The 25,051-nt window shown below is 50.4% G+C and overlaps 1 long non-coding RNA gene across 1 annotated transcript; it reads left to right on the top strand.

The window, feature by feature from the left end:
* The first annotated feature begins 113 nt into the window (after window positions 1–113).
* Window positions 114–23,142, top strand: LOC117976627 (uncharacterized). Its single transcript, XR_004667390.3, has 4 exons — window positions 114–547; window positions 1,680–1,767; window positions 3,229–3,312; window positions 21,835–23,142. It is a non-coding gene; the product is annotated as an uncharacterized LOC117976627 (long non-coding RNA).
* The last annotated feature ends 1,909 nt before the right edge of the window (window positions 23,143–25,051 follow it).

Here is a 25,051-nt window from a genome sequence, read left to right as displayed (position 1 = left end):
CCTATCTATCTATATCTAATCTATCTCTCTATCTCTCTATCTCTCTATCATCTATCTATCTATTCATCCATCTATCCTATTGGTTCTGTTTCTCTGGAGAACCCTGACTAATACAGAGCCCAAGTGTTGGGGGAACAACAGGGGATCCTGATACTCCTTCTGGAGTAGGCAGTGGCTGGGTGAAGCCCTTGTCATGTTTCCCTTTTGTTCCTTAAACTTGAGAGAGGCACAACTCGGCCCCATATAACCCTTGACTCAACAACAGCAGATTTTGAAAGCTGAGAACCGGCCAGAGATGAGCCTCAGTTGCCCCCACTGGCCTCTTTCCTTTAGACAGATGAGTCCAAGAGATGACAGACTGGCCTGGGGGATCCTGGGAAATACAGATGAATGAGAGGGACGAAAGAGAGACAATCATGTTGGCTCCATCCTGTGGAAGACCAGGAAGAGTGCTCCTAACCAAGGACATTCGAGTGCACTTTGGGGGAGTCAGGATCCTCCACGAACAGAAGTGTGGCACATTCACCCACCTTCAGGGGCCTGGCAGGTACAGGTGGGTGGGCCTGGGCTCACCTGGAGAATGCCTTCGTGCAGCAGGGCAGCAACTACTCAGTCTGGGGACTGCTGCCACATGGAAGAGGGAGACTGCAGAGTACCCGGTTTCTCTAGAGGAGCCAGACATAGAGATTTTTATGTGAAAGCTTGATTTTTAAATGTTAGAATCCAAATTTTAAAATCAAAAAGCATGATATAGGCCAAACCAAACTGTTTGTGGGCTGGCTTCTCCTTCCTTACCCAGGTACTTTGCAACCTTTGCTCTAAATCTTGAGCAACTGGTGGGAGAGAAGGGGTGGGGAACCCTGCTCCAGGCTTTCTGCTTTCAGTTTCTCGAGACATGTTTCTTCCTGGAGCTGCTGCCATCCAGGGTAATTTGATTGTGCTTTCCTCTTGCTGCCTTTGATCCTCTGAGGTTGCCAGGCATAGTTACTATTTTATTTGCAGGCTCTGATGATGGGAGAATGATTCTGAAAGCTGCAGCCTGAAGACAGAAACTCCCTCTGGGCTGTTGTCAAGTCAATTTCCATGGTCTCCAGGGCTGAAGTGGGAAACACTGCATGGAAACAGAGATGCTGTGGAGGGAGAGGTCCCCACATGTTCTCAGGGCCTCCTTGGGCTGGGATTATCTGTTCCCATTTGCTGACACTAAGCTGCCAAAGCCAGGAATTAGCTGTCTCAAGTGGGTGCTGTCACCCACCCATCCAGCCACTCATGTATCCACCCACCCACCCATCTAGCCATCCATTTATCCATCCATCATCTAACTTCCCATTTGCATATCCATCCATCCATCCATCCATCCATCCATCCATCCATCCTTCCTTCCATCCATCCATCTATCCATCCAACCATCCATTCATCCACCCATCCACCTACCCATCCAACTTCCCATCTACTCATCCATCCATGCACCCATCCATCTAAGTTCCCATCTGCACATCCATGCATCCCTCCATCTGCCCATCTGCACATTCCTCCATCCATGCATACATGCATGCCACAAATATCTACTGGTCATGTGTTAGGGCCGTGCTGGGTGCTGGGCTAATAATGATGAGTGGACAATAGTCTTTGCCCTCACAGAGATTGCATTCTTGCTCCCATCACTCTAATGCATACAGCCAGCCTGCAGCAAGTGGGAGGAGGCTGAGGAATCCTGTCCGCCTTTTGGGATGGCAGACCGTGGAGAAGGCTTCACCAGAGCAAGTGGTACATATGCTGGGTTCTTATGTTTTTGGCCAGAGAGAGAAGGAGGGAACGGCATTTCTGGAGAGGGCAATAGCATGAGAGAGAGGGAGGGACCCTCCCCTAGGCCCACTGCAGACTCTAGGTGAGGAAGTAAGTGGGGACACAGAAGGGTGTCTTTCCTGCTCCTCTGGGCGTGACACTGACAGGGCCAGGTGTGTCTCGTCTTTGATGCAGAAAATGTCCCTGTAGGCGGCAAGCTGAACTGGCAATGGAAGAAAGCAAACTTCAGCAATGGATGGACAATGGGAAGATGAGCTCCCTCAGAGCAGATTATAAAAAAGGTTATATAATGAGTATTGCTGGATGGAGATTCCCCCTTTCAACCTGAGCTGAAGCTTTTCACTCCTTTCAGCCAATGCCCAAGACAATTACTTGCTCGCACAACACTTTGAGGTAAATACATCCTATAGATGAGAACACAGATGCTCAGAGAGGTTTAGCGACTGGTCCAAAACCACACAGGCCTGTCCACCCTCAAGCCCATTGTCTTTCTCTGATACTATTGGGCCTCGCTAGGGCATTGTTGTCTAGGACAAACTCAGAGGAGGTCCGGGTTTCAGGCTCAGGATGGCCCTTTGGAATGAATAGCAAGCATTCTCTGTCCCCAAGTGGGGCTATGTGCTCGCTCACTGGGCTAGAATCCTCAGCACATCCTATCGTTTCTCTTGGATCTTCCCAGGTCTGTGTGCACAGACACCTGCAGACTTTGGAAATCCACACCTCTCCTTAAATGCACACTTCTCTGATTGCAGTGCGGGAGATTGGCACCTTCTGTCCCCACAACCCCTCCAGCACCCCCCAGCTCCTGCCCTACCCCAACCTCTCCAGGCATGGGTTCTTGGAACAGAGTTAGAAAACCATGGGGCTTAGCTAATCTCACAGGCCCCTCCAGCATTCTAAGATCTGTTCTTCATTCACTTGTTTGACCGTTTCACCTGCCTTGTGCCAGATGCTGAGCCAGGAGCCGCGAGGGGCAGCCCCCAGGCACTGGGTGCTTACAGTCTTGCGGACTTCTTACACCATTGGATCACTGCAAAGGCTCTTATCTGTTTTTCCTTTTTGCTGACAGGCTCCCTTTGCATGTAATTATTTTGCTGGGCTGGTGTTAATGACATGTCCACTCCACTTAGTCTGGTCATCAGTATCTCTGGGCATGCGTGGGTTCCTGGTTGCTGTGGTTGTTTCGTTCCTCTGAAGGTCTCTCCATCATCAGCAAACCTGTTCTCTGCTCATTATTGATGGTGCCTGAGCCCTGCTCACCTGGGCTTACCGCGGGGCTCCTGGCAGATCCAGTTTCCAAGCCCAAGAGACTGGGGATGCTTCCATGTAGAAGAGAAGAGGGTGGGGAGAGGGAGGTGGCTGGCTGATTATTTACAAATTGCTCTGTCTGTCTCCACTTTCTTTTCTGTACTGTCCTCAAAGCCATGGAAGACGGCACTCTGTCCTGTCCGTGGTCAGCAGAGAGGATGCAATGAGCCAAAGTTGAAGAATTGCAGGGAGAAGGAGGTACTGAGCCATACCCCAACATTCTCCCTCTGCAGACTTTTCTGGAAAAGGTAGAAACTAGGTCTTCCGGTTTGCTGTTTCCTGGAGGCGAGCTGTGGGGTTGGGGGTGGCTGTTGCAATTCTCCACGCACAAGAATTCCCTGGACTGGAGTTTTATTCCCTGTTCCCTGTTGTCTTAACTTATGACCTTGACCATGTGTCTAGGCCTCACTTTACTTGCCTATAAAATGGAAGAATTTGACTAGATCAGGGGTCAGCGAGCTTGTTCTGTAGAGTAAGATAATAAATACTTCAGCCAGGAAATCTCTGTGGCAACTTCTCGCCTCTGCCGCTTCACAGCAAACCAGCTAGAGACAATCTGTACATGAATGGGTGTGGCTGTGTTCCAAAAAATCTTTATCTACAAAAGCAAATGATGGGCCGGATTGCTGTGGTTGTTCATTTGCGGTGGAACTCTTTCACCCAATCAAATCTTGCTTGAGACTCCACTATATAGAATAGATAAAAACAAAGCTTCTGCGATTGCAGTAGGGGAGATTGGCACCTTCTCTCCCCACAACCCCTCCAGCACCCCCAGCTCCTGCCCTGCCCCCATCCCCTCCCGGCATGGGTTCTTGGAACACAGTTAGGAAACATGGGGCTTAGCTAATCTCACAGGCCCCTCCAGCATTCTAGGACCTGTTCATTCACTTGTTTGACCATTTCACCTGCCTTGTGCCAGTTGCTGAGCCAGGAGCCACAAGGGGCAGTCCTCAGGCACTGGGTGCTTACAGTCTCGTGGACTTCTTATACCATTCGATTTTTTGAAAACCATTTATATGTTACTCGAAGGGGTTTATCTTAAATAAGCTTATTAAAATAGTACAAACACCATATAATCTCAATTTTGATGTTAAAAACTCGTATCCAGTACTAGCTATATAATTTTGGTGGCCAAGTGCAAAATGAAAATGTAGGTTCCCTTGTTCAAAAGTGATTAAGAATTTGAGGAGCTGAGCATAGTGATGTGTTCCTGTAGTCCCGGCTCCAGCTACTCGGGAGGCTGAGGCTGGAGTCCAGGAGTTTGAGGAGTCCAGCCTGGGCAACATCGTGAGACCCCATTTCTAACATAAAATAAAATAAAATGGAAAATTTCAGGATGGTGATAGCAGAACATTAAACCCAGCTCGGGGCCCCTCTGAGCACAGAGCCCAGCATTGCCCAGGTCCACGTGCATGAAGCTGGCCCTGCATTTTTCTATAAAGATGTTTCCCAAAGTGTTAAGGGACACACTTCTGGGTGGGATAAGAGGGATTTACTTTTTTTTAAATTTTTTTTTTTTTGAGATGGAGTCTCACTCTGTCACCCAGGCTGGAGTGCAGTGGTGCGATCTCGGCTCCCTGCAACCTCCGCCTCCCAAGTTCAAGCGATTCTCCTGCCTCAGCCTCCCGAGAAGCTGGGACTACAGGTGTGCGACACCATGCCTGGCCAATTTTTGTATTTTTAGTAGAGACAGAGTTTCACCATGTTGGCCAGGCTGGTCCCAACCTCGTGACCTCGGGTGATCCACCCACCTTGGCCTCCCAAAATGTTGGGATTACGATGAGAGCCACCACACCCAGCTGGGATTTACATTTTCTTCTTCATGTTTTCTGTAAGTTCTAATTTCTCCACATTACATGGATTGTTCTCATTGCAGAAGAAAAGGATTATCAATGTTTTCTCCCATACCAACAGAAACCACAGTGCAGATGCATCTGAGGCTGCGTCGGGGGGCTGGTGTGGGCAGGGCGAGCCACCTTCCCTCTGGGGTTTACCCATGGGGGACTCACTTTTTTAGACTCATGTCCAAGCAGAATAAAAACTCTGTTCTCCTCATTCTTCTTAGTAGAGCAGAAGCCAGGCTGGTGTCCTCATTTCTAAAAATGAAGGGAGAATAAAGAGAACTGGGCAGAGAGACTCATAAGGCCCAGATCGAGGCTGGGCCCGAAAGCAGGGCTCTGTGTCCTCACGCCCCTGGCCCGAAGGTGGCTCCATAATCACCCCCAGCCCCATGCAGGGCTCTGTCCTCGTCGGGAGGGCTCATTTGGAAGGAAGGTTGGGAGGACGCAGGGTGTACTCACCCACACGCCCATGGAACGGCTGTCGAGGGAGATGGGGGCTTGTGAGGGACATGTGCCTCACCTCTGCAGGTCTCAGCAAAAGATTACCACGGGTTCCCCAGGAAACATCTCTGGACACATTACACTATATAAATGTAGATCCAGGAAGCATGTTCTAATACACGGATGGGTCATTGGGAGGAATTAGGGATGCTTAGGGATGGAGCCCTAACCTTTTAAGGAAAATGTCATGTGTTCCCATACAGCACCCTGGGGCGTGATAGGAAGAAACAGGATATTCGGGATGTGCAGATTTGTCACGGTTTTTGACCAGTTTGAATATCCTCTGTGGCCTCCACCTTGATCCCCGTCCCCTACTTGGGGCTCCCCAGTCCCTACCCCACCCCCAGACAGCACCCCACCTCCCCGCTAGGCTCCCCAGCCCTGGCCCAGGGCCGTCTCCTTCATGGGCGCCACCAGCTTCTTGGTGGATCCTGTACTCTCCATGCAGCCACTTCACGATGCCCCCACATCACTGCCACCCTTCTCTGGCATGCTGGAACACGTGCTCCTCCTGTGTGGGGTTTCCCTTGAGGTTCTGGCCACGAAGGATCCCCTCATCTCCATTAATTGAGGCGCTGTGGTGAGTTGTTCCAATATTAGGGACCATTAGGGTGTCTAGGTGTCTCCAGACGTCTGGCCGAGGGGGGAGTGCAGTGATGGGAACACACAAGATGATAATCCACAAAATTTGACACCTGGAAGGGGTTCGAGGGACCGTCTCATCCCTTTTTTTCTTATATGAAGGTAAAATTTACATAAAATAAAATGAACCATTTTAAAAGTCAACAATTTGGTGGCATTGAACACAGTCACGGTGTTGTTGAACACAGTCACCGTGTTGTGACAGTCACGGTGTTGTTGAATGCAGTCACAGTGTTCTGACAGTCACAGTGTTGTTGAACGCACTCACAGTGTTGTGACAGTCACAGTGTTGTTGAATGCAGTCATGGTGTTGTGACAGTCACGGTGTTGTTGAATGCAGTCATGGTGTTGTGACAGTCACAGTGTTGTTGAATGCAGTCAAGGTGCTGTTGAATGCCATCATGGTGCTGTGACAGTCACAGTGTTGTTGGCGAGTGATATTTCTTGTATTCGCATGGTGGAACTATTATGAAATGAGGGCTACATCTCTTTCCCACCATGGGTTCAGAGATGTCATGTCGTTGGTTTGAAATTGGCTGCAATATGGCCGGGCATAGTGGCTCACGCCTGTTATCCCAGCACTTTGGGAGGCTGAGGCGAGCAGATCACGAGGTCAGGAGATTGAGACCATCCTAGCTAACAAAGTGAAACCCCATGTCTACTAAAAATACAAAAAATTAGCCGGGCATGGTGGCGGGCACCTGTAGTCCCAGCTACTCGGGAGGCTGAGGCAGGACAATGGTGTGAACATGGGAGGCGGAACTTGCAGTGAGCCGAGATCGTGCCACTGCACTCCAGCCTGGGAGACAGAGTGAGAGTCCATCTCAAAAAAAAAAAAAAAAAAAAAAAGAGAGAAGTTTATAACCTTCAGTTATGTATTCTGGCCAATTAATGGGAGGGAGACAAAGAGAAAAGCTGAAATAGAGGAGAAAAAGGAAGGGAAAGGAGGAAGCAGAGAAAGAATGAGAGACAAGAGTGAGGGAGAACTTTGAAGAAGGCCAGAGAAAGAAAACAATAGGCCGGGTTCAGTGGCTCACACCTGTAATCCCAGCACTTTGAGAGGCTGAGGCGAGCGGATCACCTGAGGTCAGGAGTTCAAGACCAGCCTGGCCAAAATGGCAAAACCGCATCTCTACTAAAATTACAAAAATCAGCTGGGCGTGGTTGTGGGCCCCTGTAATCCCAGCTACTTGGGAGGCTGAGGCAGGAGAATCGCTTGAACCCAGGAGGCGGAGGTTGCAGTGAGCTGAGATTGCACCATTGTACTCCAGCCTGGGCGAAAAGAACGAAACTCCATCTCAAAAAAAAAAAAAAAAAAAAAAAAGGACCAAGCTGCTTCCTTTGGTTGCCTCCATCCTGTTGGTGGGTCCAGCCACCTGAGCGTTGGAACCCCAGCACTGAGGGCAGCATGAAAAGGTGAGGTGCTGACCTTGTCCTTCCCCACCCGAGCCCAGAGCCTGGGAGAAAGGAGTATGTTGAGGGGATTAGGGGGGCCTTCCTGTTGTGGAGGGTGCCGTGCGGGAAGGGGGGTGACAGTAGCAGTTTCCAGTGTTGGTGTTTGTCAGCATTTCGAAGAAGGGCAGAGGAAGGCCAGGCTGGGCTTACCGATGTCCCTACTTCCTGGTCCCCGGGGGGAGCCCCTGAAATTTATCCCCAGTCACCTGCTCTTCACGATCCTGCTCCTGATGGGAGAGACGGAACACCAGTCTTCCTCTGGAGAGACGTTTCTCCAGACACTCAAGGGCCCATATACATGACAATTACTGCTTAAAAATGTATCTGTTTGCTACATGCCTGCAAGTGGGTGTAAATCATACAGCGGCCATAAAACCAGCCATAACCCACGCATGGCCGGGACCCCAGGAGCTCCTGCTACAGGCTGGGCGGCTTTATCTCAGCGGCTCAGAGGGAGAAGCCCTGCCTTTATGTTGGGAGGAACTAGAAGAGCCTAATTTTATTTATTTTTAATCAACCATTTCAGCATGTTCCCTCTAGTCAAAGGCAGAGCTGGAGTGCGACACAGTCACATCATTTATATTTAGCTTTTATTTACCCAGGGAAGTCTTGGGAGATGTAGTATCTTGTTTGTAGAGACACCCCAGTGGCAACATTCCATTACTCAGAGCCCTAAATGAGCTTTGCACAGACCCTGGGAGGGAGGGCAGGCGGACCTTCCACCGTCAGGAAGACTGAGCCTGCTGGGACCAGCTGCCTCCTGCCTTCGATGGCATTGGGTGGAGCCTTCAGCTTGGGCACTGGAAAAATACAAGGTAGACTCTTCCCTACAGCCTGCAGTAGGGAACCCTGTGTGTGCAGCTGGCCTGCCTTCCTGACAGGGTGGTCTTTGCTGCTCAGCCTCTCCTGGCCTCACCTGGCAGCCTGGTCCAGTCCACTACTCCTGTTTGCAGATGCCAAGAGGCTGGCTGCCCCTCCTTGGGTCAACTGCAGGACCTCTGTCCCCTACCACGTGGTTAACGCCTCCCACCCTGAGTGGGACTCCAGGATACCACTCTATCCTTCACTCATCTTATTTTCTGGGGGAGGCGCAGGTTGATGGTTTCTGAGCCAGAGGCAGCAAGGCAAGGTGAGTGGTTTTTTTGTGATTCCTGCAAACTATAAACAGCCAGAAGCTTCTCCAGCCAATGTCCCTTGTCTCTCGCCTCTGTGGGCTTGGGAACACCTGAGCATGGTGGAATGGGGAGGGAGGAGGTGGGAGGATTGAAATTCACTGGGGTCACGCGGAAATGAAGGGAGAAGTGGTTCATTTGAGCTCAAACGTCCTTCCCATCCCTCTGTTTGGTAAAGTGAGGCCTGAGTGCCAGGCAAATGACCAGATCCAATATTCATTAGCGCTCCTGGGAGATGGATGGAGACACCTCATTATGGGGTGCTTCACCTCCAACCCCCCCCCCCACCCACAGTGGATATTTACATAATAACCTGACCCCTGGATTACTTTTCATTAACAAACATGTGTGAAAATGCAGAAGCCGCTGGCAATTTTGTATCATAAATACATATCGTTAACCCGGTGTAGACGGCTTACTTCCAGTTACTCAAAAAAGAGGGGGTCCCCTGTTCTTCATAGCCATTAGGTACTAGATGGAGGGGCCCCAGCAGAGTATGGTAGAGAGCTCTAGACTGTGCATTCAAGGTGGGTGGGGGGTGACATGCCTCTTCATTTGAGTGCAGAGTTCAACATTCAATTAATGTCCTTGCAAGGGTTCTGGGTGTCCCTGCCTCACTCCCTTTGGAGGCCCTGAGGTCTGGGGAGCTAGGGACGGGGCATTTCAGGTCAACTTGTTAAGTGCTTGTGGCAGGGTCACCCTCCCTTCCCTGGCTGTGGGACATGGAGAGAGAACCAGGGATGTGCACATTCAGTTCTGGGATGAATGCACCATGTTCCCTGAGTCACACGCTGAAGGGCCGTGTGGTCCCAGGCTGCCTTCTTGCTTTGGGTTGCCCCCTTCTTCTCTCTGGGGTTCTAGCCCATTTGTGCAGGGAGGGGGTTCTGGAGATGGGGGTCTCTGAGTGGTGTGGGGCGGTGCATGCTCTCTCTCACTGTCCTTCGTGCCAGGGACATTGCGTGTTCCTGGGGGGACACTGTGGTGTTCCCAGGAAGCAGGAAGGGTTCACCTCGGTGAAGCAGCCTGTGGCTCTGGTGTGGACAGGGGAGGGCTGAGCTAAGGAAGGGCTGGTGCCAAGGCTGGGGCATGCTGGGCTTCCCTCTGCCTTTCCAACCTCATAGCTCCTCTCCTGGAAAAGTGGAAATTCACCCGTGGGTCCCTGGGCAGCCTGCTACAGGCTCAGGGCTACAGTGTGGATGCCAGGCGACCCATAGGTTCTGCCGGAAAGACCCTCTCTGGCTCACAAGGTGCTCCCTGGTAGGCTGTACCTGAGAGCTGTCCTAGGCCATGGACACCCAGAACCCCGATGTGTCATCCCCAACTCATTTCCTGGCTGTTGCTTTGAGTCCAGTGGCTCATCTCTGGAGTGACCCCACTGACCACACTCACAGATGGACATCAAAGACCAGAGGTCAGTTCTCCATTTGCCATATGGAGAACAACTTGGCAGACCCGCTGCCTATGTGAGCTGATCTGGATTCTTTCCCTGTAGGCCAGCTCCACGGACCATTGGCTAGCATGGCTAACACAAACTAAGCGCCACTCATATGCCATGTGTATTAGTTACCTATTGCTGTGTAACAAATTACCCCAAAACTTAGTGGCTTAAAATAAGAAACGTTGGTTATCTCGCAAAGTTTCTGAGGTCTTGGGAATCTGAGCATGGCTTTACTGGGTGGTTGTGGCTCAAAGTCTTTCATGAGGTTGCAGTCCAGCTGTCAGCCAGGGCCACTGCCTCTACAGGTTGAACAGGGGCAGAAGAATCTGCATCTACAGTGGCTCCCTCACTTTGCCGTCGGTTGGGGGCCTTTGTTCATCGCCATGTGGCCCTCCCCATAGGGCTGCTTGAGCGTCCTCACAACATGGCAGCCGACTTTCCCTGAGCATGTGAAGAAGAACAAAAGGAAGAAGCCACCCAGCCTTTTATGACCTGGTTTTGCAAGTGGCATTGTTATGTCTGCAATATTTCATTCATTAGAAGGGAGTCACTAAGTTCAGCCCACCTTCAAGAAGAGAAAAATTAAATTCCACCTCTTAAAGGGAGGAGAATCAAAGAATGTAAGAACATATTTAAAGACTACCACAGTAGGCGTAAGGTTAGGTGCTTAACATGTGTTGCCTCATTTAATCCTCAGGACAACTCCCATCTTACAGACGAGGAAACTAAAGCTCAGAATGGTTACAGGAGGTGTCCTTGTTCACACGGCTGCTTAATTGCAGTCAAGATTTGGAGTCAGATCATGTAGACCAGTGCTACTCAGCAGAACTTTCTACAGTGGCAGAATGGTTCTGGGTGTGCTGTCCAGTGTGGTAGCCTCTGGCCACATGTGACCACTGAGCACTTGAAGTGTAGCTAGTCAATGTCGTCCCAGTCAAAGACCACCAGGAATGCACTTGCGGTTGAACAAGCTGAGTTATTATTGGCTGCAGTGAGGGAGAACACGTCCATGTGGAACTACAGGGTGTCACAGGGAGGGGGTGTCAGAGAGGACTTATTCTAGGATGGGGTCTATGGCTGACTTAGGGGAGGGTCTGAGGAGTCAGGAGCTCACTCCAGATTCAATGCCGTCAAAGGGCAAGGGCAAAATCACATGCGTCCTCGCTCTGTCTCATTTCATCGTGGTTTCAGAGCGGCCTTGTCTGAGTAGGGAGTGAACAGGAGAACAGGACTCCCGAGTGAGGCCCAGGCCAGCTTCCAGAGGCCAGGGCTGCCCTTATTTCTCCTTCTCACTAGTGAGACTGAGGCGCTGGGTTTTTAATTGATGAATTTGGATTCGAGTTATAAAGTAACTCAAATGGCTGGCGGCTACTTTATAAGACAGCTCGAGTGTGGATCTCACACACACGCCCCTAGCCACTGCACCATGCTGCCTCTCCATGAGCCAGGGTCTGCAGGCACCAGGCCAGAGCTAATGGCTTCAGGGCTGGGGGTGGGAGGCAGGACCTGGAGAGAGGTGGGGTGAACCGGGCACCGCAGCCTGCCTTTGTGGGAAGCTTGGGGCCAGTGAGCATCAGAGCCTTCAGCTGGAGAGAAGCTAAAGACCCGGGGGATCTAAACACGGTGGGTTTGCGTGTCTCAGAGAGAGCGCCTACTGAGGCGCCCCAGGCTTCTGTGATGTGCTGTCAAGGACTTGCTTTATTGTTAGGATGCTGCTAGCGGAGGGAGGCATCTCCTCACCTGCTTACACATCCGAATTACCTGGGTCACTGAACAAAAGGGTTCTCTAGCCCCTCCCCCACACACCTCCTCAATGGGGTGTACGAGAGAGAGGGATTCTGGAGCCCGTGGGATCTCCTATGGCTCTTTCCATCTGCACCATAGTATTGAGTGTCAGGAAAGACCACCTATGACCCAAAATTAAGAGCTTCCCAGGCAAGCCATGGTGGCTCATGCCTCTAATTCCAGCACTTTGGGAGGGTGGGACAGGAAGATCACTTGAGCCTAGGAGTTCGAGACCAGCCAGGGCAACACAGTGAGATCCTGTCTCTACAAAAAATAAACAAAATTAGCTAGGTATTACAGGCATGGGAATTACACGCCTGTCATTCCAGCTACTCGAGAGGCTGAGGCGGGAGGATCGACTGAGTCCAGGAGACAGAGACAGCAGTGAGCTGTGATTGCACCACTGCACTCCAGCCTGGGTGACAGAATGAGATAATGTCTCTCGCACACACACACAAAGCTTCCCAAACAGTGTCGAATGCCAGAATGCAGAGTGTCAATATCTTTTTGGAGAAGATGAAGACAGGAACCCGTCTTGAACATGGACTGCATATAATTAGTGCACAAATGCTTTTATACCCCACTGCCTTAAGCCTCATAGTCACTACAGTGAGTATCAGAATCTCCACTGCACAAATGAGAAAACAGTTCCTGCGGTTACACTCCTTACCCGTGGCCCCACAGCACGTCTCAGAGGAGGGATTCAAACTCAGGTCTTTCTGGCCCTCAAGCCCATGGTTGCTACCCGAGTTAAGAAAGCAGAACATTCTCGCTGCTGGGGAGTCCCAAGCTGCTCATCCTCTGCCTTCCCCAGGCTTCTTCCCAGCCGAGACTGTTTAAGCCCAAGATGGCATAAAATCATCGAACATGGAACTGCATAGTGTCCATACTGGCCATCTCCCGGCCCAGGACATTCGTAAAAACCAAAATCCTTGAGGAAATCGGCAGACGGCAGTTTGGTCACCTTTGTGCTTCTGTCCACTTGGTTATGCAGCAGAGTCACTGTCTGTGTGACACTGGAAGATATTTTTTAATGGTGACAACATTATGAATTTCATTGAGAAGTTTTCTTCACAGCATGTTCGTGAATTGAGGCGTCACTATGATTCTGTAGCATACCGTGATCAAGTTGCTTAATGTTAACAGGCAGCTGCTGGCCGGGCGTGGTGGCTCACACCTGTAATCTCAGCACTTTGGGAGGCCAAGGCGGGCAGATCACCTGAGGTCAGGAGTTCAAGACCAGCCTGACCAACATGGTGAAACCCCGTCTCTACTAAAAATACAAAAAAATTTAGCTGGGCATGGTGGCGGGTGCCTGGAATCCCAGCTACTCTAGAGGCTGAGGTGGGAGCTGGGTTCACTGAACCCGGGAGGCAGAGGTTGTTGCAGTGAACCGAGATCACACCACTGCACTCCAGCCTGGGCGACAGAGCAAGACTCCGTCTCAGGAAAAAAAAAAAAAAGGCAGCTGCTTCCAGGGTTCTGGGGACAGTAACAGGAAGTACCCACTACATGAATGAGTGAATGCACAAATGAAAGAATGAAGGCATGTGATTGGAAGCCAAGGAGTGGCCACCCAAAGCGACTGTGGGAATGGAACCACTTTGTTACCATGTCCAGAGCACATCAGAAGCTCTGCAAAGCTTACAGTCTGGGCTGGGCATCGTGGCTCACGTCTTTAATCCCAGCACTTTGGGAGGCCAAGGTGGGTGGATCACCTGAGGTCAGGAGTTCGAGACCAGCCTGGCCAACATGGTGAAACCCCGTCTCTACTAAAAATACAAAAATTAGATGGGCATGGTGGCGTGTGCCTGTAATTTTAGCTACTCGGGAGGCTGAGGCAGGAAAATCGCTTGAACCCAGGAGGCAGAGGTTGCAGTGAGCCAAGATTGCACCATTGCACTCCAGCCTGGGGACAAGAGCAAAACTCCATCTCAAAAAAAAAAAAAAAAAAAAAAAAAATTACAGTCTGACAGAGAGCCACATACAAATAGGAACAAATGTGAGGACCTCAAGAACACTGCTTTGAAAGCCATCTTTTGATATCAAGTTCAAAAGCAAGGTACAATATTGTACATTGTTTTCAAAATTTGACTGCACATAATATTCATTTAGGGGACTTTACAAAGGTCATTTAAAAAGATAGTTTTTCAGTCTGTATCTCAGACTTAAAGAGTCAGAATCTCAGCATAGGGTGGGAGGGGGATAGGAAGAGGGGAAATAATATTTATATTTTCGAAGGCCTCTAAGTGACTCTTATGTGACTCCAGATGTGCAGGCTACTGCTATGCACTGGATAGTTCTATTTTTTTAAAAACTGGAGCATAGAAAAAAGACTGGAAGGAAATGCATAGGAAATGTTCAACAGGTATCTCTGAGTTGTCAGTGTATGGAAACTTTTTTTCTTATTACTTTTTATGCTTTAAAAATTTTCTACAATCAACAGTTCTCATTGTTAGAATTTGTTAAACATAACTAATAAAAAAGAGAAAGTCATTGTAATTGAAAGAGACAGTGGGGAGGTACACCAGAATGTACCTGACTTTGGTCTTCTGGGCACATAACTCCTTTCCAGGGCATCCCTGTGGGAGACATCACTGGTTCAACTTCTGTGTTCCCTGGTATCTGCAGAGTGACCTTCTGAGTGCATCTGCTGAGTTAGAAAACTTGCCCCTCTCGTTCCCATTGCTCTGAAACCTGGGCTTAGTGTCGCCTGAAGGGAGAAGGAGGTCCCAGGTTGCTCCAGCCTAAGGCAGATGGGCTTGTTACTTCCTCTGCAGAAGTCTTTGCTGAGGGTGGCATTGCAGGGATAGCTGGCCCAGCTGGTGAAGGCTGCCTGACCTCTTCCTACTCTTATCCAGTCACTACCTGTGTATCCAGTCCCCAAGGTATCCAGTGCCTGACAGGTATTTACTGACAACCTGCGATGTGCCTGGTGCAGAGCTAAGCCCTGTCCTAATAATGACTGATCACCATGTGCCCAGCACCCGTCATGGCTGGCCCCAGAGCCCGACACTTCTTATCTGCATCTCATCCTCATCATTAGTCACTGGAATCATTCTTCCCATTTTACAGATGAGCAAACTGAGGCTCAGAATGGTTAAGTGATTGCCTTGAGCCAAATTTTATTCTTCCCTGGCCTGCAAGGATGCTCAAGTGAGGAGAATGCAGGTGAGACGCCCCCCTGAGGGAAGGAAGGGGCTGTGGCTGAGAAGGTGCAACATTCTTTGGCTCTATGGGCTGGTTTGGGCTCCAGAAGCTGCATTTCCAGTGGAGGTCTAATGATGCTTCTCCACCATGGGCTGAAATTCACAGGAATGAACAGGAGCTGGCCGTGCCTGCCACCATCTATGCCCACGTAAGTGCCCCCCTTGCCATCGGGGGATGCATTATTTCACATTAATCCCCCTGAAGCCTTTTGAGCCATTCACTCGGTATTTCCAAACCAATTACTGGCTCAGAGTTTGCAAAGAGGGTTGACACTTGGGTTTTCCGGCAGGGACTCCCTTCAGGCCCAGCACCAATCTGAGGATGTTGTAATTTAGCAGAGAGAGAAAGCATATAATTTTTTAGCTCAGGGGAGGCTGGAGGCAAGCACAAATATCCCTTGAGCGGAGTCAGATCCTCCGGTTTAAAGAGGCAACATTTTCCCCGCCATAATTAGACTTTAGAGCCCCTTTTAATTTGAAAGGGGGTTAGGCAAAGATGGTTGGGGACTTCATTGCTTTGCCGGAGCTGTTTCCTTCTGGGAGCCAGGCTAAAGCCTCTGTTTAATTGGAATGAACTAGGGAGAGTCTCTGCCTAGATGGGCCAGCACTGGGTTGTGTCCAGGAAGTGGCAACTGATGTACTCTTCTGGGACAATCCCCTGGGTCAGGGTAGCCAGAGGAGACAAAAAGCCAGACATCAGACATCACCTTTTCCTTTTTGGGCCGGGGGTTCTAGTTGTCTGGCGCAGTGTCTGGGTGTGCCCTGCTCTCTGCCGGAGCCTTCCTGGGCTGCTCAGGATGGGCAAGACCAAGCTGGAGTGAAATTCCTAACCCTGGCCCCACCCACACCCTAGGTGAGACCTACAGCGAAGCAGAGGGGCCCATCACGTGCAGGGCCAGCAGAGGCAGCTCCTGAGGGGCAGATGGGGCTGGAGCTCCTTCTCCTGGGGCGGCCCAGACCAGGGCCAGGCTCTCATCAGCCAGGCCGCTCCTTACCACACTGGTGCTCTCCCTGGCCCCTGGGGTCATTGTCCTTGAGGAAGAGCCCCAGATGGCCTGGAACCCTCCCCTGGGATTCATGCTAATGTCTTCTTGGAGCGAATTTTAAAAGCAGAAGGAGGCCAAGGTCAGGTTAGAGGAAACCTAGTGACTGCTCCTTCAAACAGGTGGCAGCCCTTTCCTGGGGAGCAGGCCCCCATGACAGAGCCCCGGCTGGAACCACAAGGCTTTAGGGAGACTTCGGGAAGGAGACTGGGGGCTCAGTTCTGGAGCTAGCTGAGGCAGGGGTGTTGAGGCATCTGCCTCTGGGATTATGAGCAGAAGCTGGCTGTGCCCAGCCTCGCAGCTCGGGGAACGGCATTTCCTTCTTTCTTTTCTTTTCTCTTTTTTTTTTTTTTTGAGATGGAAGAAAACCACTCTGTGCCCCAGGTTGGAGTGCAGTGGCGTGATCTCAGCTCATAGCAATCTCTGCCTCCTGGGCTCAAGTGATTCTGCTGCCTCAGTCTCCTGAGTAGCTGGGACTACAGGCGTGTGCCTCCAAGCCCAGCTAGTTTTTGCATTTTTAGTAGAGACAGGGTTTCGCCATGTCTCGAACTCCCGACCTTAAATGATTCACCTGCCTCTGCTTCCCAAAGTGTTGGGATTACAGGCGTGAGCCACCATGTGTGGTTGGGAGCAGCATTTCTGCCGCCACACCCTCCCCTCCCCACATGCCCACACGCACTGCCGTTGAGCCAGAGTAAGCAGGATCCCCACTACTCACTCCCCTAAACCCCAGGCACAGAGACCACCCTCAGAATGGAGACGGAACCAAAGCCTGGGGTGGGGAGGAGACGGGTGTCCCCCTGTGAGTCTCTCCCCTATGCTCCTTCTCACCCCACAGGGGCCTCTGCATGGAGTGGGGGGCTTTGACTGAGCCTGGCTCAGGAGCCCCCATTCACATCAGCTGGGATAAATGGAGAAGCCCATGCAAGGCCCCAGCTCTGTTATGTGGAAAGGCGGATGCGCCCACTGGCTTTTTCTGGTTCCGACTCACCCTCCTTAGTCCTTGCTTGGTTGGTTCTGTAGGGTCCATGTCCCCTTTGCCCTCTGAACTTTTGCTGCAAACTTACAAAAGGCAGATTCATTGAAGAAAAGTCATGCAAAATTTATTGAAGTGTACACAGCAGCCTTCAGAATGAAGACCAAAAGATACAGGGGAAATTGTCCATTTTATGTTCATCGAAGTAGAACCAGCCGTGTAGAAACAGGGTGGACACACATGGTTTGAGCTGATGCCAACGGACTGAGTGGGGAAGCTCAGTAAGGCCTGTCCGCTTAGATTCTTCTTGGCCTCTCTGTGCAGTGTTCCTTCCTTCTGGGTGAGGAGCTGGACCCTCTCTGGCATGGGGGTCTTATGGCCTCCAGTCAAACAAGGTAGGACAGATCATTTATTTATGGCCAGTTCTTACACAGAAAGGTGGAGGGAAGGTTAAAGTCATGTATTTTAGGTTTTATGGCTGGCTTTGGGGAAAAGAGGTTCTGGTTTCAATGACCCCCTTGGAGAAGAGGGGTTGCAGTTTCTATGGCTAGCCTCAGGGGAGAATGAGGTTGAGAGACAGTGGACAGGAGAGGGTCAGATAAAAGCTTTTGCTTCTGAGGCCTTCAATTAAGGTATTGCTTTCTGAGTCCTAGCATTTCCCTGCAGAAGTGCCTGGCAGACGGGTTAGTCCTGGGGAGGGAAAGAAGCAACACACAGAAGGGAGGTGGTGTACCAGTAATGCTGAACAAGTCGCTCTCCAGAAAAATAAAAGCCCTGATGGTCACACTTGCCAATTTCCATGGTGTAAACACCCCCACTATGGCCAACTGCAAGCTGCCAAAGTGATGTTGATAAACACGGCGTTGGAAAGAATGGGCTCTTCTCAATTGGTGCAAGCTGGCTCCAACATGCTGCTGGGTAGAGGGGGGATACACAGCCCTGCAACCCTTGCCCAGAAGACCCCACATCCTTCCCAGGCACCCCTGCCTTATGCATCAGGGGCCTTTGTTCTACTTCCTGGTGGCTTCGGGGGGAAAAACTGATGGATCTGCCAGTCAGGGAGGTCTGGAGAGAGAGATGGGGCCCACGATGGGGACAGAGCCAGCACAGCTTAGGTTGTCCTGAAGCATCCCCCACACCAAAGCCCTATACAAAGAAAGGGTGAGGTTTCTAGCAATTTTCCTAAAATGAAAGCGGAGCTGGGAATTGTCCTACCTGAGGATCAATAAGGCCTAATGAGGAAGCAGATTTCAAAGCAGGAGTGGATTCGCAGCTAATCCTCTCAGCGCCCACACGCCAGAGAGCCACTCTCACGGGGGATCTGATTTCTTTGCTCATTCCTGAATCCCCCGGCTTTAGGGAACCTCAAAGCACAGAAGCAAAGGAAAATGAAAATAAATCCTGTCTCTTTCAATAAAACACAAAGGCCTTGCCTCTTCTGGCAGGAGACGGTCTTACACTTCCCAGACAACCGATGCCTGAATGAGGCATGGGGAGGCGGAGGGGGCTCTGGGCTGGGGCAGGCCCAGGGGGCTGAGAGGGAGGGGAGCTGAGCTTTACATCCCAGGTGCCACAGCAGGAACAAGTACCCTTGATAAACACCCTCACCATGCTTGGCGATCCGACCTGGAAAATGCCATCATGTATTTTTAATCTGCCTTCTCCTCACTGAATAATGAAAGATGAAAATCATAAGGTTTGACTGGCATTTATAAGGGGGCTCTGGAGGAGGCTCAAGCAGGAGAAAATGAGCTCCAGGGCTCATCACAGCTCAACTCCTGGCTGCTGACTCCCGCCCCCTCCCAGGGAGGCTCCTTCTGTCTCCGCAGGCAGGACACACCCTTCCCGGCAAAGCACAGCAGCTCTTGCTCCACAGTGCTCGGGGAAAGGGTGCAGTTCTCTCAGAGAGACCCAAAGCTTCCAGGGTTCTGACCTGACCAGTTGGAGTCAGGAGGCACAGTCAAGGGAACAGGATAGAGGGCCTGGGATGGACGCTAGGACTTGGCCAGTTACCACGGTGTGAATACTCCCGCCAAAGCTGATCTCACGCCACCGGTGTGATGTCACTGAGCCCGTGGAGTCGGAAAGAGATGAGCAGAATTGACTCTCTCAAGGTCTCATCTTGGGGGCAGGAGACTGGAGTGACCAGTGAGTTCTCCAAGGCGGGAGGGCAAAGGCAGAGAAAGAGGGTAAGGGGCTTTGTGGGCAAGGGACAGTGAGCTACCAGGGATCCAGAGGAGGAACAGAATCTTTAGGAGGGGTAGCAGGGAGGGCTGGGTAGTAACTGCGAGACCTTGGGCAAGTCTTTTAATCCTTGGGAGCTACCAGTTCTTGGTCTTAACGTTGGAGATAAGAGCCGATACCCATTTATTTCACAAAGCTATTGTGAGGTTAGGATGAGGTCATGTGGATGTGATCATTTTGCAAAACTGTGGTGTTTCACTCCAAGGGTGTTATTATAATCAGGTTCAAAGTTAAGAAGAATGCCCAGTTTCTCTAACCACACTGTCACATACAGAAAAAATGATTTATATACACACTATGCAATAAAACAATAAAGTGAACAAGAGTCAACATAATAAGGAGCATTTCTGTGTAAAGCATATGATACGGTTTGGCTGTGTCCTCACCCAAATCTCATCTTGAATTGTAGCTCCCATAATCCCCATGAGTCCTGGGAAGGACCTAGTGGCAGGTAATTGAATCATGAGGGCAGGTTTTTCCCATGCTGTTCTCCTGATAGTGAATAAGTCTCATGAGATCTGATAGTTTTATGTGCACACTCTCCCTGCACACACTCTCTTGCCTGCTACCATGTAAGACGTGACTTTGCCCCTCCGTCGCCTTCCGCCATGATGGTGAGGCCTCTCCAGCCATGTGGAACTATGAGTCAACTAAACCTCTTTTCTTTATGAATTACCCTGTCTCTGGTATGTATATCTTTATTAGCAGCATGAGAATGGACTAACACAGCATACAAATGAGAAACAAAGGCTATGCAAGAGCCAGAACTTTGTGATTCTTAATAAGAACAGTTGGGCCCTGGGTGATCAGGCCAAGTATAGGCAGGGCTTTTGGTGATCATGTCCTTCCAATCAGCCAGCCTTGCAAACATCATGTTGGTTTAACATGTTCTGTGACTGTGCATTCCTTCATTCATTCAACAAACATTTAAATTGAGTGCTAGCTCTGCTGGGTATGAAAACATTGATTCATGATTGTGTGTGTCCTAGAAGACTTTGTTGTGTACTTGGGGATCTGATCATGAAACAGATAAAATGCAAAGCAGACAACAGGCACCATGATAAAAGCATGAGCCAAGAGCCCCAGGAGGAGGAGAGGCACTTCTTGATCAATTATCTTAGTGGTGCCCACCCCTGGGCATGGCCCATGGCAACCCCTCAGTAAAAGTTGGCTGATGGGGGAATGGGCCAAAGAGGCTCTGCTGTAGCAGAGACCTCTGAGCTGTGGCCTGGAGTTGGGTCTATCGGCCTCCAGGGGCTTGGTGGCTGGACTCTGGGGGAGGTCAGAGCCTCCCTAGATGCTGTGTTTGGCCCTGTTCTGGCCCATGGTGTTGGTCAAAACCTCACAATGGTCTATGGTCCAGACAAGATGAAGACTGAATGGGAAGGTGGTTGGGTGTTTGCCAGTGAGAGAGGTTGGCTGAGGACACACAGGGCAGAGAGTAAAGCGCAGTCCAGTGTGCCAGGGTGTGGCGTGGATGGTGTGGGGACAGGCAGGAGCCAGGAGAGCAGTGAGTGGTGAGGCCAGGGCCATGGTGGGCAGGGAAGGCCTGAGCATCTCCATGGACACATTGGACCCAGGCCTGAGAGGAGCAGAGGCCGCTTAGAAGAGGGTAGCAAGGGAGGAAAGCATTGCTGGTAATGAGAACCAGGAAGACGTGAAATGAGGGATGAGGCCAGCAGAGATGGGAAGACAGCCTCAGTGGTTCCCTCGGGTGCCTGTTGCGTCAGAATGCTTTCCTACAGCCAAGCCCCGTCCAGGTTCAGGCCCAGGTCAGCCTCTAGAGCTCTGAGTCTGCTCCAGAGAAACAAAGTCCCAGAGTTTCAAAGTGAAGTGAGATCTTTTTGCCTGGGTCCCCCGGGAGGCAGTTTCGCTTGTCCCTGGAGCTTAACAAACGAGGAACCAGACCCATCGCCTCCCCGCTGGCTGAGAGAGGGAGGCCCCAGGGACCCCATGAGGGCCCTTTCAGTTTCCTCCTGACTGTTGCCCTGTGAATCCCGACCTCCAGGGCTGTCTTTTTAAATCATCCCCACCCTCTACCCTCATGAACTTCGCAGATGTCCTGAAGGTCATTTGTAGTCCACAACTACCATCCAGGGAACAGCCCGAGACTGGCTCACCTGGGGATCGGAGCCCTTCGAGGCAGAAGTGGATGTAGCTCTTGAGAATCAAGTTTTTAGTAGGTTTTGTGTTTAGTCTCCGTTAAGTGTCAGGTAGAAGGAAGGGGGCAGAAGTCTCTAAGAGAATAGGACACACACATGGATGCTTTTAATCAGCACCCTTGGGAAAGGGGATACTCCAGGCTGGAGAATTTTCCACCAGCTGCAAGTTTACCAATGTCTTTTTAAAATGCATGGCTTGCCTTCTGCCATCTTAGATGATAAACCACACTTAACCTTCCCTTGATGTTTCAGGAATGACGTCTCTGGCCACTCATCACCACGCCGTGTCCTACTGCAGCTGAGCCCATGGCAGCTATAGCTTGGAGACCCATCTGACCTTCTGCAAAATGGCCCCAGTGTTTGGTTTCTGGAGTGTCTTTCATATTTTTTCTGCTCCCTGCTTCCTCTTGTCTGTCCCCAGTTCTTCTTCTTCTTTTTTGGACAGGGTCTCACTCTGTCACCTAGGCTGGAGTGCAGTAGTGCGATCATAGCCCACTACAGCCTTGAATTCCTGAGCTCAAGTGGTCCTCCCACCTCAGTGTCTTAAGTAGCCGCGACTACAGGCACACGCCACCATGCTTGGCTAACTTATTTATTTTTGTAGAGATGGGGTCTTACTTTGTTGCCCAGGCTGGTTTTGACCTCCTAGGCTCAAGCAATCCTCCTGCCTCGGCCTCCCAAAATGCCTGAATTACAGGTGTGTGGCACCACACCTGGCCTGCTCTCAATTCTTCCTGCTACTGATATGTCTGCTACACTCTGTCTTTTCTACCTGCTGCCTCTCCCCCTGTAATTTGCTGTTTATAACGCACTGTGGGTTGTAAAACCAAATTATTTGTACTCAAACTGTTTAAGTAAGTAGATAAAAGTGAGTAGACTGTGGGTGAGACCCAAGTTTCTGGCTGATAAGGATATGACTATATGATACCAAATTTGGCTACTCAGGGACCTTTTTCTTTTCTTCCTGTTTCTTGGCAGTGTGCTGCTGGAGACGTGAACATGATAGTCAGTGAGGAAATTTAAAAGAATCATGTTCGATGAGTCCATAGAAAAAATAAGAGCTGACAAGTCATGCCTTCAATGCACTAAGCATTTATTATTAAATAACTGGTGTGTGCCTAGAACTCTAGCTGGTATGGAGGGGATTTTCAAAGGAGCACTACGGGGTCCCTTCTGTGTGGTAAAGGATTAACCTCCCCAAAAGAAAGGTTTGGCTCTTTGTTTCTGGCTCTTGAGAGGGAAAAGCTAAGCCCTTGGAATGTCCTTGGTATGAATGTCTTTGTTTCCCTGGGGTCTTGGGGCAGCCAGTTAGTTTACACTTCAATGTAGGGGCCTTGGGCCACATGGTATCGGCACATGGATGGTCAGTCGTGTCTACCTGACCGAGGCCAAGTAAAACTCTGGACACCAAGGTTTGGGTGAACTTCCCTGTTGGCAGTACCCCGTGTGAGTTTTCACGCATCCTTGCTGGAGAAGCAAGCACCGTCCACACAATTCCATTGGGAGAGGACAATCGAAGCCCATGCCTGTCTCTCCAGGACAACTCTGCCCCATGTATCTCTCCCACTGGCTGATTTTAATCCATATTCTCTCACTGTCATAAACTGTACCGATGGCAGCAGAATGCCTGTTTTGAGTCCTGTGAGTCCTTCTAGCAAATTTTTGAACCTGAGGATGGTCTTAGGGACCTCCAGAACTCACACCGCCCCTGTGAAAGATGCAACCCAGGGCAGGGCTATTCCCCTCTGCAGACCTTGGGTCCCTTCCTCATTGGTGATGTGAGGGGTTGCTTCAGGAGATGCCTCAGATTCTTCCAGCACAAATGCTATGTGGTTCTGACAGAATCTGCATCGGTTAGAGCAGGGGTCCCCAACCCCAGGCCATGGACCTGCGCTGCTTCGTGCCCTGTTAGGAGCCACCTGAGCATTAGATTCTCATAGGAGCATGAATCCCATTGTGAACTGTGCATGTGTGGGATCCATGTTGCGTCATCCTCATGAGAATCTAAATGCCTGATGATGTGCGGTGGAACAGTTTCATCCCAAAACTATCCTGCACTCCTCCACCCTGTCCTGTCTGTGGAAAAACTGTCTTCCAAAAAACCAGTCCCCAATGCCAAAAAGGTTGGGGACTGCTGCTTTAGAGGGAGCCAGGCTAGTTACCAGTAGAAACAACCACTGTCCCATCTCTACAACTGCCATCAGGGATGGAGGGAGACTGGGAGACTCCGTTTCTCTGATAGTAAGCCTCCCCTCCCAGAGCGAGGGGTGGGCCCGGGGCAGGGTCTCAGGGCTGGAGATGTGGGCCCTGCACAAGGCGTGAGCCTGGATGGGAAGCCAAGAACATCAGGCCCTCAGAAGCCAGGTGAGAAAGAACAAGGTCTGTGGTGGACAGCCAGCTGCAAAGAGAAGGCAGACGTGGCTGAGAGGCAGAGGAGGGAGGCTTGGAAAGACCCGGAGAGATGGCATTTCACAGGTGAAAGCCAGCTTCCTGTTATCTAAATAGCACACAGTCACGGACTTAAGAGGATCAGGAAGCAATGGAAGTCATTGAATACACTCACCAGAGCCCAATTCGGTCTTGGACAATTTGCACAGCCTTTCAAAGTTAGGCTGGGCTCGATGAATATTGAATAGTCCTGCCCAAATCCTGCTTACTCGGCCCCTGGCTATCTTGAGTCTTGAGTCCAGACACTTTCACTCTTGAGGATGGAGCTGCCTCCGTGGCATTTGATTTTCAAGGTACTTGGCCTGCAATTTGGGTGAGTTCTCACCTGGGGGCACTGTGCTTTGGTGTCCCCTGCTGTTTGAGCATCGTCAGTTTCAGAGGCGGGGAGCCCACTGCCGTTCAATTATGATTTCCCATGGAAATGAATCTTTCTTGAACTAGAGTTCTTTATTAATGAGGAAGCCTGGAGTACCGTAGAATATTACATTTTCAAGATTAGAAGCATATTTTAGGTACAATTTGGTACATGAAATCAAATTTTAGAGACTGAGGCTGCATGGGAAGTGATCTTGTCTGGTCTCTTCGTTTTACAGATGAAGAAAAGAGGCCCAGAGAGGTGACGTGGCTCTTTCAAGGCCAGTTAGGCTGGGACAGGCTTTAGTGTTATCTTCCATTGGCAGAAGCAGAAGAAGACAGTTATTTAAAAAATCAAATATGAGAGTGCTACCTACCGTCAGCAGAGTTTTTGATGTGTGTAGGGCACTAAAGTTTTTATAATGATTAGTTCATTTAATCCTTACAACAACGTTATGAAGGCATTCTGCTTCTATCCCAACTGGGTGGACTCCATTCAATTCGGACACTAACCACTCCAAGTTAGTGTCACACCCCAGAAGTCAAGGGCTCAGGCCTTCGCAAGACTGCCCTGCCTCAGACACCAGCCGGAGTCCCCAGGACACCTGCACTTCTGACCAGCTGGGTACACATTCAAGGGTTGTCATGATACTCTCAGGTTCAACAA

Source organism: Pan paniscus, chromosome 19 (assembly GCF_029289425.2).
Source record: "Pan paniscus chromosome 19, NHGRI_mPanPan1-v2.0_pri, whole genome shotgun sequence".
Classification (NCBI taxonomy): Eukaryota; Metazoa; Chordata; class Mammalia; order Primates; family Hominidae; genus Pan; species Pan paniscus.
Note: the sequence above shows the minus strand (reverse complement) of the source record. Positions and strands in the feature narration are given on the sequence as shown.